Below are 13,325 nucleotides of genomic sequence, written 5' to 3'. Positions count from 1 at the left end.
GGAGCATAGGGAGAAATTCACTTTTTCTTACAGTAGCTATCAAAACCTGGTCAACCAAGTGGTGCCTCAAAAGCATCTTTGCTCCCCACCACAACACAGGTGACTGGCCCAGGTGTAAGACTGACACACAGACAGCTGGGCTCACTTGCTACCTGTGTGCAGCTGGGGTTAATCTGCCCCAGACCTCTCTGACACAGGGAGAACCACAGAGTCATTAAGGCTGGAAAAGCCCTCTGACATCATCGAGTCCAGCCATTCCCCCAGCACTGCCAAGCCACCACTAAATCATGGCTCCAAGTGCCACATGAACACATTTTTTGAACACTGAGGAATGGTGACTCCAACACTGCCCTGGGCAGCAGGTGTCAGGGCTGGACATTCCTTTCAGTGAAGGAATATCCAATCTAAACCTGTCCTGGTGCAACTTGAAGCAGTTCCCTCTCATCTTGTCCCTTGTCCCCTGGGAGCAGAGCCTGATCCCCACCTGGCTGCACCCAGGAAGTTGTGCAGAGCCAGAAGGTCCCCCTGAGCCTCCTTTTCTCTAGGCTGAGCTCTCCCGGCTCCCTCAGCCACTCCTGGGGCTCCAGACCCTTCCCCAGCTCCGTTCCCTTCTCTGGACACACTCCAGCCCCTCAATGTCCTTCTTGTTGTGAGAAGAATCTCATTCTTCCACTCCGCATTTTCCCACTTCGGTGCAAAACAAAGACCTTTCCCTGCCCAATCACCTTCAAAGTGAGAAAAGGGGATGTATGTGAAAACCCTGAGTACAAATCTGTGGGACCCTAAAGAGATGTGTTGTGCTTATACTCGAGGTAAGAAATCTACATTTGCTTTGGTTGGATTTTTACAGCTCATATGTACACACACTCAGCACTGTGGGGGAAAAACCATAAAGAAAAGAACAGCTATCTTCAGTAGAGCGATAACTTATCTTTCCAGTGATATTTTTTCCCCCCTATCTGCATTTAAAATGAGTCAGATTTGGATGGAGGAACAGCACTTGCTGCTTCATGTGCTTCAGAAGCACTGCATGTGCTTCTACACAGGTTTTGTTTATGTGTGCACACCATGGATATGTTAAGGACTTTGTTGCTGTTTATGAGGTGTGAGTAGATAAAAAGGATAAATGTAGTGGGCTCATACACAAAAATACATTGGGATTAAAAAAAATATATATATGGCTGAGAACTTCTTTAATTAACTCATCTCAAGAAGAGCCATTCCTTCAAACACCACACAGAATTAAGACATATTCCGGTTTCTCAGAGACCAAACTTGCAGACAGATGCCAGGGGGAACCAACAAATATTTCTAGCAGGTTACCAACCTCACCTAATCTGTTTAATTGTGTTTGTAAATTCATGAGGCACCCAGCTGCTTACCCAAATACCTCACTTCTGTAGAGCAGATCCTAAATTACAACGTGTGGGGTACATTACCTCAAGTGCCAGACTTTGTTAAAGATCAGTCCCTTTCCTTATTAACATCCACTCCTGCAGAGACGGAACCTTCTGTTCAGAGGCATCTCATCCTCACAGATCCCAGTGGTAAACTGTGTTTGCTAAAATCACCCTTTGTAGTAATTATGTTTTCTAAGCAAAAGAAACCAAACCATGGGTGTTTTCATTATCCTGTAGCAAGCAGCCTTGTTCTGTAAGATACAGCCAAAGGAAGAAAGGGCTCTCCAGAATGACACAGAAATATTGGTTTAAAGAATGGAGAGAGGCAAGGAAAAGGATGTTTACACTTGGGAATCCTGTTCCATTTATTCTCTACCGAGGACCTAGTAGCGCACACTCCTGGATGTGTCTTTGTAGCATGGAAAAGGGTTTGTTTGAAATTCCAGACAAAGATGATTTATTTGATGGTACATATCCATCACAGGCTTCCTTGCAGGTAAGGCTCAGAGAGGAATATGATTCCTCAAACCTCATCTCACTTCCAAGCTCTTCTGCTCTCACAAGACACAAACTCCAAAATAAGAGAGCCCCAAACAAAATCAACCTGTGAATTCATGTTTCACCACAAAAAATACACTCTCACTTGAAAAATAACATCGTCCTGTACAGAAGAGCTAAGAGACATTGAACTGATATGGAAACCATTGGTTTTCCCTTATTTTTTTTTTCCACTGAGCAAAACCACAATATGGCTGGCAGGCACAGAAATAGCTGTTACTCATACAGGGATGTTTTGGGTTTTTTTCTGCAATAAAATTTCATTCTATGCCACATCCAGCAAGTTTTCCCAGGCAGCTGGCAAATGCTAATGAAATATTCTCAGCAGTACTTTACAGCTAATTAATCATTCTCCTAAGACAGACCTAATGGAAGAACACAACCTGGAGTGTGATATCTCACACCATCAATATCACCCCGATGAAATTGTGCTATTTAACTCCTTTTTTGGGTTATAAACACAACTATTTGGGCACTATCAAAGCACCACACGGGAAAAGCAATCCCAACTGGGTATTTACAGTCCAGCATAATAAACCAGAAATATTCTTTGAGCACTTTGGTCACTTTGGAGGGACTTGAGAGAGATTATACACTTTACTGCTTGAGCCCCACAGGAAGTTCTTGATATGATGCAGGCTTTAGAATGGGGCTGGTGTCTTGGTGTGCAGGACTGGGTATCTGTTTTTTCCATCTGATTGATGTAAAGAATCCACACCCATCCCATCCATCTACAGAGTCTCTCCCTCCAGTTCAGTCAGTGATAACCACAGAAATGCTAAACAGAGCAAACAAGGATTTACCCTAAAGTAATCTGCAGGTGCCACATCAGCCAATCTTCCCTTCAGATACACATACAGAAAAGATAACACACAACATTTAGCAATCCATTTTTCTGTTCTGTTTCATTACCACCTCAATGGAATATAAATATATGTGTATATAAGTACACATACACACACACACACATATATATATATGTATACATGGAATGGAGTGAGAGCAGGAATAGTAAGGACACAGGAAAACATAACATTTAAGTCCCTATAGCCAAGCTTATTTCTGCATAATCAAAGAGATGAGTAAAGCCAAGAATGTGCAGAAATTCCAAGCTCAAGTCGAACGTGGAGCTTGTTTTCCTTCCCCAAAACATCGTTTGACTTCAGGGCATTGTAGTCTTCCACCTTCTATGTGTCCTCAAAAAAATAAAATTGAACTGTGTAATGGGAACAGGTGCCAGCAATAAAGCCTGGAAACTCTTTTTGTCCTCCCAAGAAATTGTCTTCTCACTACATAAGTACAGCCTGGTGCTGTTGATAAATGCAAACGGCATTTTGATAAAGATAAATTATAAAGCAGCTCTTTGGTCTTCTAAAGAGATGGGGTGCTGTGGACAGCTGTTTGGCTGCTGGAGCTACATTTAATGAGATTTGTGCACAAAATGGTTTGCACGTTGGAGTGATGCATTTCACAATGGCACCGAAAACAATTGGGTGTTGTGGGATAAGTACCTTTTACAGTATATCAAGGTCAAACCTTTTACTTGATGTACTTAACTAACCATGTAAAATATTACATCAGCAAGCCTATGAGGCACTTAGAGATATATTCATATTTGCATAATGTCCTCTGTAAGTTAGTCTGCGGTCCTTAAGGGTGTTTAGAATAACTGCATGCAAGAATATACTTAATCCAATCTCATTTTAGCTTTTGCTCTTTTAAGATTTCAAAATTAATAAATCCTCCTGATACTCCAAATTACCATGAGCTTTTATAAGCATAACTTTGTAACTTTAACCCATTTATGAACATACCCTACAGGCATATGTACTAATGAATAAGAAATAACATTAGAAGTTTAAAGATGGTCTCTTTATGAAGTAATGTAAGAAAATCCTGTTAGCTGGATCAAGTACAAAAGTGTGATTTCTTAAAAATAGAAAATCCTTCACAAAATTACTTGTAATTACAATAACCAAAGGATAAAAAGTAAGAATAGTTGAAGCATTGTGCATTATTTAACTTGGTACATGAAATATGTTTTATGTATATGTATGAAGGATGCAAATAGAAATCTGATCTAAAGTGTGCTTCCATGGCTACGGGATTTCTATTTATTTATTTATTTTCTACTATGCTTGATTACTGTCAAGAACACTGACAGATAAAGGGTTTCAAATTACCTTTAACACTTGGTGCTTCCTTGAGTGAACCAAGCTCTTCTCTTGTTTGCCTCTCAGACATCTGGAGGAGGTGGGGAACACCTTCCTGGTCAAAGGTTCTCCCAGGATCCCCGAAGTCCTCCAGAATCTACAAGCTCAACACCTACTTTGGAGAATTAAAATGATGATGATGATAAAAACTCATCATAATTAATGGTTCAATAATTGAAATTTCTCCTTCTGCTTACCATGGGATTGAAGCAGCACCTGCTGCCTGCTCACCATCAGGAGTCATTTACATCCCATTGGATGAAGTGTCCTGGTGATCAAACCCTGCAAATAGGGCAAGAGAAAGGAGTGAATCCCAGGCATTGTTGCTCATGGCTCATGGGAAGAAAAGAAGGCCATGTGGGAACCCCATGGAAGTGGGAAAGAAAGGTTCATTTTGCCCACCACATATTTAATGTGGCCAGAGAAAGTCCCAAAGCATCTCTTGCTTGCCCCCGCCCCTTCCCATTTGAAGTTAAACATTAAGTGGCCAAACTATAGGGGCCTCTCCTTTCCCAGTTATGACTTATTATAGTAATCCATTTTGTTCTGTTCCCAAATCAGCCAGAATCACTGCTCTCTTTGCAGAGAATAACCAAAAAAAGAGGGTTTTAATGGTAAGAGCAGTCAGTGTGGATCATCAGAGCTCCTTTCAGTCAGTGGAGATGACACTTAGAACTGGACAGCTGGCCCTGAGACCCCAGTGTTCCCAACAGATCAACTCTTGATTCCCTGAGAGTGGCATTTCAGGATATCAGGAATGTATTGCTTTCAGAAGGAGGGCAGGTGCAAGTCCCAGGCATCACAGGCGTCACCCTGTTATTGTAAGGAAGCTGAAGAGTATTGACAGGCCTCACAACAAAACCCATTTCACTCATCACATGTTGACCTTGGCAAGTTTTTGCCCTGCTCAGTGGAGCAAGGAGAAAAGGAATTTAAAGCAATGACAGCGAGATGTTGCCAGGTGGGTGTGTTATGGAGATGCTCCACTGCTCTTCCACTGGATGTCACTCTGACATTGAGCCCAGCTCCGGACTCTCCACAGACCCAAGTGGCTTTGTTCAGGGAAAAATGCACGAGCTGGTGGAGAGCAAAGCTAAGTGACTCCTTGTTAAAGCAGCCTCAGATATCCAACAGCTCTTTGAGAAGTGGGATCGTGCTTTGTCACATGGATGGATGGGGCAGGACGGCACATAAACAATAATTCTCCAGCCTTAACAAAACCAGGCTGGGAGGGGACAGATCTGCAGTAAGTAAATCTGCAGATTTAATGCCTACAGGGAGAAATTACTGATGCCAAAGGACAGTAATGCACATAAGAGAACCTTGATCTTATTTAGACTGGGAATTAGAGGAAGGTTTCAATGTGTAAGATCAGAGAGGGCATGGAGTTGCCTGGATAAGTGGACTAGCGGGACAGCTCTCCCTCTCCACCCAAGAAAACAAACGCCAGCCAGGATTAAAATGGACCTTGATCTGTTTAAGAATGGCACTTCATCACTGTGTGGGTCAGGAGGTGACCTAAAGCTCTGACCCAGGATGTCTCTTCAATTCTTCAGTTATCAGCAGCACCTTCACTACTACCCAGCTCTGCTACACACTAAGAAAAAGGATTTTGTTGGGAGTACAATCCCCAGCTGAGAATGACTGGAGATGTTTCTGCCTCCTGGTGTTCTCCTGCCTCCCTCATGCCTGCTGTGTCACAGTCACAACACAAGGGAACAGTCAAACAGGACTAAGAGCTGTCCTGGGCTGGGCAGATTTCACAGCACCATAAAAATCAATAATTAGGTTTAGTCACCTAGATCATCTCTCTGTTCTTGTAGTCTAAATTATCATCACCAGAAGTCTTCTCCTGCCCTTCACAACCAGCCTGCACCAGAACAAGATGATGCCAGAAGAAATGACATGAGACAGGTCAGAGTTTGGCTAAGCCTGTGTAGCTCACACTAACCAAAGGTAATAACTCAGGTAGCTCAGACCCCCATGCCAGTGACACTTGTGCAAGGGAACAATTCAAAAAGAACACTTTTAGTCTCCTAACAACCAATAAATCAATGAATACTCTTCCTCCTGTATGCGACCATGGGTTCCTATGGATCATTAAATCAAGATCAGGCATCTTCAGACTGCCATCACTGACATTAGAAAAGCACCAAACCGGAACGTGGCAGGGATCTTGTTTCTGTGTGGATGGTTGTATCTGGATGCATAGAGTCAAAAAAGCCCATCCTTTCAGAACTGAGAGGAATCCCAATCCCAAGTTCAGACCATGATGGTCTAATAGGAAGGTATGGAAAATATAAGAACAGCCAGACAAAGTGAGAATAATGAAATCCAAATTGTAGCAATAGAATGCAAATGCTGAGTGGGACTGATGGAAGGCCAGTAAGGCATTTCTGGGATGGCCACACTACAGGCTTTTGTCCTAGTGAACAACCAGAAGATAAAGTAATAAAATCAAATATAAAAATTAAGAGTTCCACGAGAACTGAGAACTACCAGCATGTCCTTGACAAAGAGAAGAAGGGGCAACTTTTAACAACAAACAAAAGTTTCTAGGGGCTGAAAATCCAGGAATAAAACTATTTTGCAATAGAAAGATTATTTATTTTTATTATGGGTTGTTAAGCACTGGAATGGGCTGCCCAGGGTGGTGGTGGAGTCACCACCCCAGAGGTGTCCAAGGAGTGACTGGATGTGGCACTCAGCACTCTGGGCTGGTTGACGAGGTGGTGACCAGGGCCAAAGGTTGGGCTTGATGATCTTGGAGGTCTTTCCCAACCCAAATGTTTCTGTGATCCTGCAATTATTCTCTCAATCCAACAATATGAAGTGCTAGCCACAGGATATAACTGTTTGTGAGTGCATAACAATAATTTTATGTAAACAGTCCAATGTACAGAGAAACCTGTCACTGAACCTCAGCCATGTCACACGGTTGAAGTTACTTTACCACCGTATTATTGAAATTATCAAGGAAGGAAGAGTCTGACATTCCTAAATTTCTTAAAGGATGAATAATTTAATTTAATTCCCACGCTGAATAACAGATTTACTTGTAAATGCTCAGACTTTCATTCTGCATTCAGGGTAAGCACCCTGGCTTTGGGGAAGAAACACTGTATTTGCTTTTATATGCCACAGTAAGTTTGAGACAACCCTTCAGCTGTAAATCTCAATTCCCCTCATTTATTGGGCCATCACTGATGCCTCCACAACAGCAGAAGTCAGAGATTTGAGAGTTTTGAAAGGGTTTAGAAACACAAGTCCCATTAGACTCATGGGAACCGTTCCTGTAAATCTTTCAAGCAGCTCTAAAAAATTTTACTCTAAATTCTTTCCCCCTCCTTTTGCATATTTTAAAGAAACAAGACACAGCCCTGGAGAGCAGCAGCAAGTAGAGAGGAGACTCTGTTTTCATCAGTGTCAGGGAGGTAAAACAAGAGAATTGGCTTTGTATAGTGAAAAAGCTTAATAAAAGTTTAATAAAAGGCCCTGAGAAGTGCCAATATGTTTGTCCCGAACCTGTGGATGTCACACAAAGTATCAAGTGAGTGAGGCTGCAATGCCATGTAGGACAAGGCCAGAGAGGAAAATGCTTCTGAAAGATTGCAAGTTCCTCCTGATCATAACGAGAAAAAGAAGTTTAAAAACTGAAGAAAGAAAAAGAATTTTATCCCATTTCAATTAACGGAGGCCAAATGGAAATGTTTACTCCCAAAGAGCACTATCAGCTTCAAGTCTGATTCTCCTTTAGGGGACAGAAAGTTTGATAAAAAAGCAGCACCCTGGTGCTGATTGTGATAAACGTCCACAGAAGATGTGTTTTGGTGGTGATAAGGAGCTGTGTGACCTTGTAGAGCCCCGGAGCTCCGAGGCAGAGTGGCCACACCTTGAACCAGAGCCGCCCCTTCTGCAGAGAAAGCAGAGAAAGAAACGAGCTCAGTTCTGACACAAAACATCTTTTAACTCAATTACTGTTTACAAACACAGCCCTGCTCCTGTCTGGGGAAGCAGAGCCCAGTTACTGTCAAAATGGATAACGAAATGGAAAAGGAAAAGGTGGAAAAAAACCAAACGCACCAGAAACCGTTGCCCAGCATCCCTCCTTTTCCGAGCTCTGGTCATCCAACCCCACCCGGAGATACAGCGGGAATTGGCCTCCCAGGAGGAGCAGGCAACATGAAAGTCTGGAATGTGCTCTCTCCTACACCCATCACAGCAAGGCATTTGAATATTGGATTTAGTGCTGTGCTTCCACAGATACAAAATTAGGCCGACAGAAGTCTGGATTCCGGCCCTTGCTCCATCCTGGTGACTTGTGGAGAGCTGGTAGCCAAAAGCATTTGGAACGGTTGTCTCTCTCCAGATGCTGCCATTCATTTCTGTGGGAACAAGACCACTTACATCTAATTACAGTTTCTGCTCAAATTAACAGGACAGAAATGACAGAAAAAAAAACAACAAAAAAAGCCCCAAATAAACCCACCCCAAAAAATTCTCTGGACTAACTGGGAAACTTTTCATTGTCATGGCTTGGGAAGCAGTTGACTTTCAAACACAACAGCTTTTAAGTGATTTTAAGTTCATGTGTTCTGACTACTCAGTTTGACCCATTGTTAAAGCAACAGCAAAAGGGAGAGAAAAGGGAGAGTTTTATTAAAGAGACCCCTGCTCGTGAAAGGTTTGCTAAATGGCCATGCAGTCAGCTGTGGAATTGGGACCATCATGGCATAAAACATTGTTTTCATTATCAAACCAAATGCCAATTGCACATTACACTTTATTCTGTGGACTAGGAGTTACACAAAGACACGTTTTCCCTGGTGATGCACAAGGACTGGAACATATGTGTGGAGTTTTACACATGAACATCTCTGTCGCTCCCTTCCTTGTGGAAATCAGGACTAATTCCACCCAAGGGTGAGAAAATCTGCAGTTTTCAGATGACAGTCAAACCACCCATGTACAGCCCCTTTCTGTGCATTCTATTTACTGTTAGGACCATATCAGTTGGCCACTGGATGCAGAATATTTCTGCCCTTCAAAGTCCACAGGAATTTTGTTATTGCCAGCAGCTGGACTATGTTGCCATCACAGAATCATAAAATATCGTGGGTTGGAAGGGATTCACAAGGATCATGGAGTCCATCTCCTGGCCCTGCACAGGACTCTCCAAGAAACCTCCCCAGAATGTGCTGACTCACATCACAGAGGTTGAGTAACTTTGCTCTGACTGGTCCAGTCACAAAAAGGCTGGAAATAGAGGGAAGAGTTGGGCTGTGAGATTCCTTCCCTCTGTTCCATCAGGCAGCACTAACACAGTGGCTCCAGTCCCATGAGGGGTCTCCATGTCCTGCTGGTGAATCAACAGCCAGTTCAGGTTCCCTCCCTGCCAAAGCTCATGAAAATCATTCTGTGCTATTAATCATTATTGATTTATTTCCCTGGTTCAACCTTGGATAGTTGCTGTTTCTCTTCTATCTCCATCAATGTGTAGTAGATGAAGCAATTCACTCCATTCCAAAAGAAGGGGTTAAATCAACATAGTTACAGATTATACAGTCAATGGAAAATTCTGTTCCTTTTTTAAAAACTTCCTCTTCCATAGCTGGCTTTCAACATAGCAGCTCCTAAATTTTCAAAGTTATTTCTCTCCCCAGTTTCACAATTCGACACAATTTTACAGGATTGATAGCCAGGCCCAGCTCCTGACTTGACCCAAGTGGCAAAGTAAAATCACAGAAACCATCAGACATTTGGTTTGTACGTGCCAGCTCTGAGGGCAGCTGACTACGGAGCAAGAATTTATAGATTGCAATGCACAAAAATTTGACTTTTCCTTCTGTTTCAGCAGCAGAGCCCTTAAGACACACCAGTCAAAGTAAAAATCCTTCTCTAGAAATATGGACTTCACCTCCCACTGGACAGACTTTAAAAAACATTTAAAGCCTGAGGTGAATAAAAGAACAGGAGGAAAGATTATACAGTGTGGATCTAGACCAATTTCATAGGAAAAAGAGGAATTACCTTTAACTGCAGCTTTTTTCTCCTGTCCTGCCTTTCCTTAGGAGAAAAGAAAAGCTCTCCATTTGCTCCATCTTTAATTTTATGTGCTTTTAAAAACAACTTAGCATAGGTCTTGCTCCCTGGAATTAAACTCACACTGGTAGTTCTAGGAAGAAACCAATACCTATGAACCAGGTTTACGAGAAAAGAAATTGTTATCTTCAGGCTGCTAAAGATTCAAAGTTATTTTGTAAGGGACTAGCTAAATGTTGATTTTTTTTTTCTGGTACTAAAATCACAGAGGATATGTGTATGTATTTGTATAACACAGGAACAGGCAACAATCAATTTGAAATCAGCTTGCACCATCTTAGTCTTTTCCAGAAAAGATATTTTTCTAGCCAAATATTAGGGATTCTGTCAGTTGGTTCCAAGGAGAAATTCCTGGAATAACAGCCACTAAGTTCACAGATTTAAAGCTTTATCTCGAGGGAACATGATAGAGAACATACAGCAGCACTTGAGACTCATTCCAAGAGCTGCAAAGCGACAACAGTTTTCCAAAATGTAGGACAGAATTCCTCAGGTTATTGCCTTACACACATGTCCACACAGCCAATGATTAAAAATTCACAAGAACATCTTGTCAGATGCCTCAGCATTGGGTTTGCTTCCCAGTCTGAGCCTAATCTTACCTTGAGCATTCCTTATATCAGGAGGGAGTGAGACTTGCAGTTAAGATGGGACTGGGCAGCAAAGTCACAAGAGTTCAAGTCCTGATCCTGTTTCTGAGTTTTGAAGAACTTGTTTAACCCCTCCAAGGGGCTGCTTTCCTTGTGTAGAATGGGGATAATACCACTTGGTTTTGGTTGTCTGTTCAGTCTATGCAAATCCCAAGTTATTTAGGAAATAGTTTCTCAGCATATATTTACCTTTTGCCTTGTGGAGCAGGACTTCCAATGCTGTTGGAGCCCTTAAGCAGTAACACTGGAAGCTGGTGAAATAGTGCCAGAGGAGATCATGGTGTGTCCAGCTTTTCAAGCCAGGTTAATCAAAAAACTCTCCAGAATGTTTCAAAGAAAAATGTTCCTGTCTTGAAGAACACAGTTCAGCTACATCATTTCTTCCCAACAGGATTCACCAGTTAAGAGCTGCTTCTTCTCTCACCATGGCACAAGGCTCCCAGGTCTGAAGGGACTTAACCTCTGATATAAACCTTGAGCACCAGGAAGGCATCACTGAGGAGGGGAGACAGTTTTGTGACTCCTACCATGACAAAAGCTGAACTGTATTGCAACCTAACATTGATGGGCCTGATGGAGAGACTTCAGGATTGCATTCTCTGGCTAAAATCAGCCTGGTGTCAGGACAGGTGATCACAGTAGATCCTGTTGTCTTACAAAAATTTGGCCAATCCACTGTGGAAAACTCTCAGCTCAGACTCATGTGCAAGCAGTGATTTCTTATTGTAAAAACACGGAGAATTCCAGAACGGTTTGGCGTGGAAGGAACCTTAAAGACCAGCCAGTTCCAAACCCCTGCCATGGGCAGGGACACCTTCCCCTATCCCAGGTTGCTCCAAGCCCCGTTCAACCTGGCCTGGAACACTGCCAGGGATGGGGCAGCCACAGCTTCTCTGGGCAGTGTGTGCAAGAGCCTCACCAGCCCCACGGGTCATGCCAGGAGTAGCCCTTAGGAACCCTTTGCAAAATTTTGAGGAGCAGATACCACCCCAAATATTGCAGGCCACTTGGGGAAATTTTTTTGCACATGAGAAAAAGGGATGTGTTTGGAAGAATACAGCCTGCAAATTGTTCACCCCGTTCCACTAAGCCTCCTAAATCACCTGGAGGTGTCCCAGTTAAGCAGAACTACAATCCCTATTAAGTGGCACTCATTGCCACTAAGCATCGTTGGACTTACATGATTTCCCTTGTAGATGTGTGGATTAAGTGGTTTTGCCAACTAAGCACCTCCTTTTTCTGATTCAGCAGAGCGTATGGCATCGTACCTCTTTTACCGCTTTATGTATCTCAAATGGCATGAAAATGGGCTGCTTTTGTGAAAATTAAAATGCAGTTTATCTGTTGCACAAGTTTTCAATACACGTGAGTTCCCGGGGCATGTGGGATCCATTTCATCCCCTCCACCCATACAGCCCTGCATTGTGTATATAGAGCGGCCTCACCGTGCCCTTAACCTGGTCTGATAACATTCTTCTGAGCCAGGAATCGTGTGCTGAACCTCGGAACAATGTCAGGGTGATGCCATGAAGATTTTTGCCTTTTCTTTTATACCCCTGTTATACCTTTTTACAACTTCTGTATTCCTGGTGCTTTTCCCCTACATTCTTGGACTTGTTTGTCAAGCTAAGAGACTAAACGTTTTAGATGCGTCATAGCTAGGGATCAGTGTGCCCCAGACCCCAAGGTCCTCTCCAGAACACATTCTGTAAACCAAGATAGAGCCATCCAGGGGAAGGTTCCTTGGGGAGGGGGAGCTCACTTGAGCCTCTCATTGGGGAATCTTTGATAGATATGCTAATTAGTAAAACCTATAATGATATACCCAATGTTGGGGGGGGCCTTAGAGACATAGAGATATAGAGACACAGAGACAGAGAGAGACACACAGGGATAGACTCGGCGGGGTGCATCTCGATGCATATGACCTGGATGTGTACACCTAAGGATCCTTAAAATAAATACCAAGGTAAAATCCCTTTTCCCCTTCTAACCGTGTATGACTCTTGATTTTAAGACCAGGAAAAGGCATCAAGGGCACAAAGGAAAAGGGGAAAGAAATAAAGAAGTCAACCCCAAATCCAGGCACCTTGAAGCAGAGCTCTGAGAAAACCGTCTGTCTCAATGGAAAATCCTAAGGCTGTTACATTTTGGCGGCTTTCAGAGTGAGCAATGCCCCTTTCATTGGACACTCAAAGCTCTAGAGTCACATCTGTTTGTGCTGGCGTGAGATTGGCACGCTGCTCCCGTGGATGAAAGCCGGAGCGGTGGTGCCAACCTGCTGGGAAAAGCATGGCTTTCAGGATTTTTCCCTTTCTTTCCTTTTGCTGCAAGGATTCTCATGCAGTGCCAAGGCGGCGCAAGAGGCGAGCGCGCACAAGTTTTGTTTGGAGGATGAGGGG

This window comes from Corvus brachyrhynchos, unplaced genomic scaffold (genome assembly GCF_000691975.1).
Source record: "Corvus brachyrhynchos isolate BGI_N302 unplaced genomic scaffold, ASM69197v1 scaffold245, whole genome shotgun sequence".
In the NCBI taxonomy this organism is placed as follows: Eukaryota; Metazoa; Chordata; class Aves; order Passeriformes; family Corvidae; genus Corvus; species Corvus brachyrhynchos.
This window is presented reverse-complemented; position numbering follows the sequence as displayed.